This window comes from Tachypleus tridentatus, chromosome 6, assembly GCF_004210375.1.
Source record: "Tachypleus tridentatus isolate NWPU-2018 chromosome 6, ASM421037v1, whole genome shotgun sequence".
NCBI lineage: Eukaryota > Metazoa > Arthropoda > Merostomata > Xiphosura > Limulidae > Tachypleus > Tachypleus tridentatus.
The window spans coordinates 134,916,769-134,923,182 of NC_134830.1; positions in this window are offsets into that span (position 1 = coordinate 134,916,769).

Consider the following 6,414-nt stretch of genomic DNA (forward strand, 5'->3'; position numbering starts at 1 on the left):
TTGTTTTTGTTGTTTTCTTTGAGTTCAAAGCTACAACATGGGCTAGCTGCACATCATCGTACATAATTTGCAACTGACATACCAAACTATATAGTATAGAGCAGTGGTTCCCAACCTTTTTTATGCCCCGCACCCCTAAAAACTTTTAATATGTTCTCGTACTCCATACAGCAGTTATTTATTTAGGACAGTACCCTTAATATAAACAACAAAAAAACTGAAATGTTATCTCGCACCCCTGATTGGGAACCACTGGTATAGAGGGAAGGTAATCAGTCTGAAGCACTCACCGACAAGTCTTGGGTTGGTTACTCGTATCTAACCGAACAGTGAAATTTGACTGTTGTTACTGTGGGGGCAACACACCGACTGGCCCCTCATATTGCCGGCCCCCAAAGTAATGTAAAAATTGAAAAGAAAAATTATACATTTCTTTATCTTATCGGTATAAACAGGTCTCACGAAAATTGCACCCAATAGTTTGAAGTGTTACAAACGCTCCTGGAGCGCACATCTCTTGAACCTCTTAAGTAGCAGGCCATGAACCATAAATTCTTGGGCTCACAACTCGGATAGCTATAGTTTGGAACTTTTATCAACAAGCCTACAGTAGTATTTGCTACGATATCATTGACGAATCAATTAAATTCAAGGAAACCGAAGACCCCAGAGAAGGAAGTAAAACACGCACACTTCCGTCCACCAGGGAAGCCAAACACTTCCTGCGAGCTCGATTAGATAAACTATACGATGAGCCGTAGCACCTGCCGCGGAAGATTACTGCGTTATTAGCCTCAAGATGAAGCTTTAGCCCTAAGGTGTTGAACGAGTTAAAACAAGAAAACATGCACGAGTGATAAATAGGCATAGATAATTTTCAGCGTATTTAATCTTTAATGGTAATATCAGTAAGCAAATAAAATTGCCCGATGTGGCTTTGTTATCAGAAAACACACAAAGTGCTTGAAAATATTTACGAAATGAATAAATACTAATAATTATTGTTGTTACCGTCAGCCCCAACAGTTTTCTTCGGTTGGCTTTAAGTTTAATTACTCACAAGGCTGGAATTTTCTATTTTTGTTTTGTTTTGCTCGTTTTGTGATATATATATATATATATATATCTTTATTTAACACTAATTGTGACAGCTGATTATTACTTTTAACAGGTCGTAAGCTGATGTGATGTCTTTATGTCTATATTCTATAAGAGTGTACATGTTAAGGCTGTACCATGACTTAATATCCTCTTATCTTTCCCTCTTGCCAGATACAGCAATGGTAAAAGCCATGTTCAGTTCTGATTCTAATTGGCTGAAAGTTCTACCATTTATTTAATACTTGAAATAGAATAAGAGTGAACGATCCTGGTAAAACGAAATTCGTTGTATGAGAATTCATAAAGGCGCCTCAACTGAAACGCGCACACACTTTTTTGACAAAAATGTGTTTTAAATACTCGCATTTAAACTGCACACTAGTCAATATTACTATGTGTCAAGTATTAATTATTGTTATTAGTATGTAATTTTTAATACAAATTATAACAATGAAATATTTTAAATTAATATAACAATAATTCTAATTATCAACAGCTGAGCCCCATTTCGCTCTGACTCCACTGTTTGAAAACATTCGTTTGCTTATAAATTATTCCAAGATGGAGCAAATACACATTGCAAATACAAAGAAACAGGAATGGGGTAAGTGTAAGCTATAATAATAATAATAAAAAAACGTAACTAATTTTGTTATAAATGGTAAGCAAATACAGGATGTGATGTCGAGATGACGTTTCGTTTTTTTAAATAATTAAGGACTATTGAAATATAACGTTTAATTATTTACGGAAGCGCAAGAAAGAAGTACGTTTAACGTGTCCATTACTTACCATTTGTAGATAAACGTAGACGTTGAAAATACCTCAAAATGACATTAGGTGTCGAATGATTGGTCACTACCTTCTCTTTTTTATTTCTACTTTGTTTATTATTACAAAAATTATCATCGTATAGTCTGGTAGACATGAAGCAATGCAACGTCGCCATCCTCTTCAAATTTGCCATTTTCATCTTAAGATGAGACGAGAACGTTATTGGAGGATGATAATTTTCATCTGGGCTTGAGGTTGCTGGTTCTTAAATATATATATTCTTCAGATGAAATACTGGTAACTGACACTTAATACAAATATCTTCAGTGTGGAATCAGCCCGGCATGGCCAGGTAGTTAAGGCACTCGACTCGTAATCCGAGGGTCAAGGGTTCGAATCCCCGCCACAACAAACATGCTCGCCCTTTAAGCCGTGGGGACATTATAATGGGACGGCCAATCCCACTATTCATTGGTAAAAGAGTAGCCCAAGAGTTGGCGGTGGGTGGTGATGACTAGTTGCCTTTTCTGTAGTCTTACACTGCTAAATTAGGGACGACTAGTGCAGATAGCCCTCGTGTAGCTTTGCGCGAAATTCAAAACAAACAGTGTGGATCCACAGAAGACTCAAGTCGACATCAACCTCGTTGAGCATCAGGCTTTTGTTCTTCTTACATGTAGTAAGTAAAATCCTACAAAAAGATGGCTTTTCTCACATGTAGCAAACAAAATTCTGTAAAAAGATTGTTCTTCTTACATGTAGGAAGTAAACTTCTCCGAAAGGATGGCTTTTCTTTCATGTGGTAAGTGAATCCTCCAAAACTACAAAATGCCTTCGATTCTTTGAATGTTCCAATACACTTGTTAAGCTTTTCAAGGATTATCAGGGGCTTCGGTTTTACCAACTCCTACAGTTGCACTTGTGATTTATCATCCTTTGAGTACATCCGAGTGTCTGGAATGACCGCTTTATGCATATGTCAATGAACTTAGAGTTCTTCCCCACACTAGTGTGAGAATAAACATCCAGTCAAAATATTGTACCACAATACAGTAGTAGCAGAACTTGGTGTGTGTCTAATGACCAACTCAGTTGACAGTCCTGTGGAAGCATGGTGTCTTGTTCCTCTTGGACTCATGAAGGTCGAGGTACAAGAACGATTTGTGTTGTAGCCACATCAGCACTCATGAAATGAATACATCGTTTTTCCCGAAACGTCCGTCATCTCTCGAACCTTTAGCCTTTCACCACACTTATTTGTTTATTTTTTGGATAAAACAAGTTTACTTAGACTGGCTCTGTTTACTTCGTTTTAAAGGAATATTTTCCATTCTCATGGTATTCGTTTGTTGATGGACATTTTTATAACTCATGTCTCTCAAGTACCATAACATTTTCGTTTGGCTGCGTTAATTATTCAAGACGTCCTTGTTGAAGTCTGTTACAATGTCAAGACATTTGACCTTTGATAGACAGCCAAAACCCTAAACGTTTTTGCCATGTCGATCAATTCATGCAACATCTCTCGTTTGGAGATTCGACTTTTATGCAGCTTTGTCCTCTAGTTTGTGACATAATTTGACTTTTATTTGGTATTCACAGGAAGACCATTTGATATGCACTCGTACTGACAGCTTCCTTTTTCTGACTTTCGCACAAAGCTACCCGAGGGCTACATTTGCAAACCGTTCCGAATTCAGAAGACTTGAAGGAAGACATCTAGTCAACACCCCCACCGCCAACTCCTGGGCTACTGTAATCGAGTAATGGGATTGACCGTTACATTACAATGCTCCAACGACTAGAAGCTCAAGTATGTTCGATGATGGGATTCGAACCCACGATCTGTAGATTGAGAGTCGAGTGCCCTAACTACCAGACCGTCCTCTGATAACACAGAGAATGGATTTGTACAAAATTATTTATTTTTAAGATTCCTCTCCACACACAATTTCAACAATAGGTGGAGCTCTTATACCTAAAAACAGGCAAAAAACATTTATTTGCAATAAACATAAAATGAATATATGAATTTTTTTAATGATCTGCGTCACCTGTCTCTCCTGGACCTCACTTCTTGCGCAGTCAGCTAGATTTATATTTTTGTGAATGGAAAGTATATTTTTACTATAGTATAAATGATACATCTAAGCTAAACATTGAAGTGTGGATTCTTTGTCGTGACTGACCGAGAGCGCATGACATGGTATTAAATATGTTTTAAATGTCACACATACACAAATGATGGTTTAACCAACTCCTATTTCTTGCATTAATAACTGAAAAGAAACGGTGAAAATGAACATAATTCCATTTTCATAAAATGCTGTATTTGATTAAGATATTAATACTATACATTTTCATTATTTCCACTAAAAGTTTGCAAAAATTACTGACTACAAAATTCCACACGGATTATGCCATATTTTCAATTGTTTGTGTTTAGTACTGATGTCTTATCAAACCTGAACCTGGTCTAAACTTCATCCTTTTACAATTAAATTGAACCAATTTCTAAATATGGTTGGCTCTTCTTGTTTGTGTGCGTATCATATATATATTGCTTCTTGTATACAGGATGACTCAGAATTAGGGTATTATAGAATGTATATCCATACACATTTACAGAGGTTGTTGTCATAGGAACCTGTACAGTCGTCTAAGCTTAATTATTAACTACTATCTAATTTTATTTGTTTATAACTAGATATTAATTACTAATTAGTTTCGATATTTTGTTTCGGCTACAAATTTAGAGTCATGTACAAGGAAATTCGGAGTAGGTCTAGTTCTGTGCTTGTGGTTGCCAAGGTTCGATCCTGGGTCTTCTTGAATAACCGTCTAGTGCTTTATCCACTGCAATAGGGTTAGCAGAAACGAAGAATAAAAACGAGTTAATAGTTAGTATCCAATTGTAAGTAATGAATAATAAATAATATAATAATTTATATTCCGATCGCCACAACGTTAACATAAGCATGCGTACAGAACATACTCAAATTTCTGCCGAACACTCAATCCTAAGTTACTTCTTACTGGTTACAAAGTGTCACTATGTCACAATTTTGAGAAACTAGGAATTATATGTCAGTTTCCTCGTGTTGTAATGGCAACAAACGTTTTGAGACACGACGTGCGTCGCAGGACTCGTTTATGACCCAGGAGACGCCTGCGAGTGACTTCTTTTAGAGTGAGTGTAGCAGAATACAGACGCTAATCACACTACGTTACCGATGTTCCAATGGCATGGACAATCGAGACGATAGGACAATATTTGCCCGTTGCAGATTTAAAACGTTGCGAATTCCTTCCACCTGACCTGCCGTTGAGGTCTTCTGTGCCTATCTTTATCTGATCCCTCCTTCTTGACATTACCGCCTGGGGTTGAACTCCTGACGGTATTCACTCTTGGAAACACACGAGCTCTCTCGCCGCGCAAGACGAGGTGAGACTTCGTAGAAGCAGGAGCGACAGAAGAGAAAAGAGAAAGAAGCTAAGCCTTCTTTTCCGCAAAGTCTTCCTCTGAACTCTATCTGTCAGAAGTTTTCCAAACAATGTAAATCTCAAATCGAGCTGTTCGGTTACATTAGAACACATTCATTCACTCTAGGAGACGTCTTCGCTCGCGAGTACATATACATGTTCTGAACTTAAAATCCTTTTCCTATATATTCGACATATTTAACACATTGACATATATTTCCTTACACCATCATAAGGTTTGGTAATCGCCTATTAGCGTATACCGTCGTTTTATTACCAGCATCACTGACTTGTACGCAGTTTGGCCGACAGAATTATATTATAGTTAACTTTATGTTCGCTAGATGGCAGCTGCTACTAGTTTTTGTATGTTATTGCACTTGTTCATATTTCAACTTCACATGAAAAGAACTGTTACAAATCTCACAAAGTCAAAAGCAAACGTAGTGTTATATATATATATTAGCTCATAATAAAAGCAGTAATCGATTCAACGTTGTCTAATGTAGTATAAAAATAAAGTGGTTTCTAGTTACGGTTATTCTTAACAACTAACTCAACGATTATTTAATCATTAACTGAGGAAAGCACGAAATAAGATTACGGTTATGAAAATGGAAGGAAATTAATTAGTGAATATTTCGATTTCTTTGTCGACCACGGGTTTCTTGTGTTGTGTTTTCTTTTAGCAAAGTCACATCGGGCTATCTGCGGAGCCCAGCGAGGGGAATCGAACCCCTGATTTTAGCGTTATAAATCCGAAGACATACCGCTGCACTAGCGGGAGTCCCATGGGTTTCTATCTTTCTCATTAACCTATTTTATTTTACGAACTGACTCGAGTAAGATGTATGTAATACTGCTAAAAAAAAAACACGTCATATAAGGTAAAAATGACAAAACAAACCTACATAGACATGCTCGGGGCTATGTGTCGCGCTTTCTTTAATTATGTGTAATTGTTCTGTTTCCGACATTATATCTCTGACTTCGCTTCCACCAGCTGCGTGCTTGCGTGTAACATCCAAGCGACAGCTGAGGAAGCGATGTTTTGGA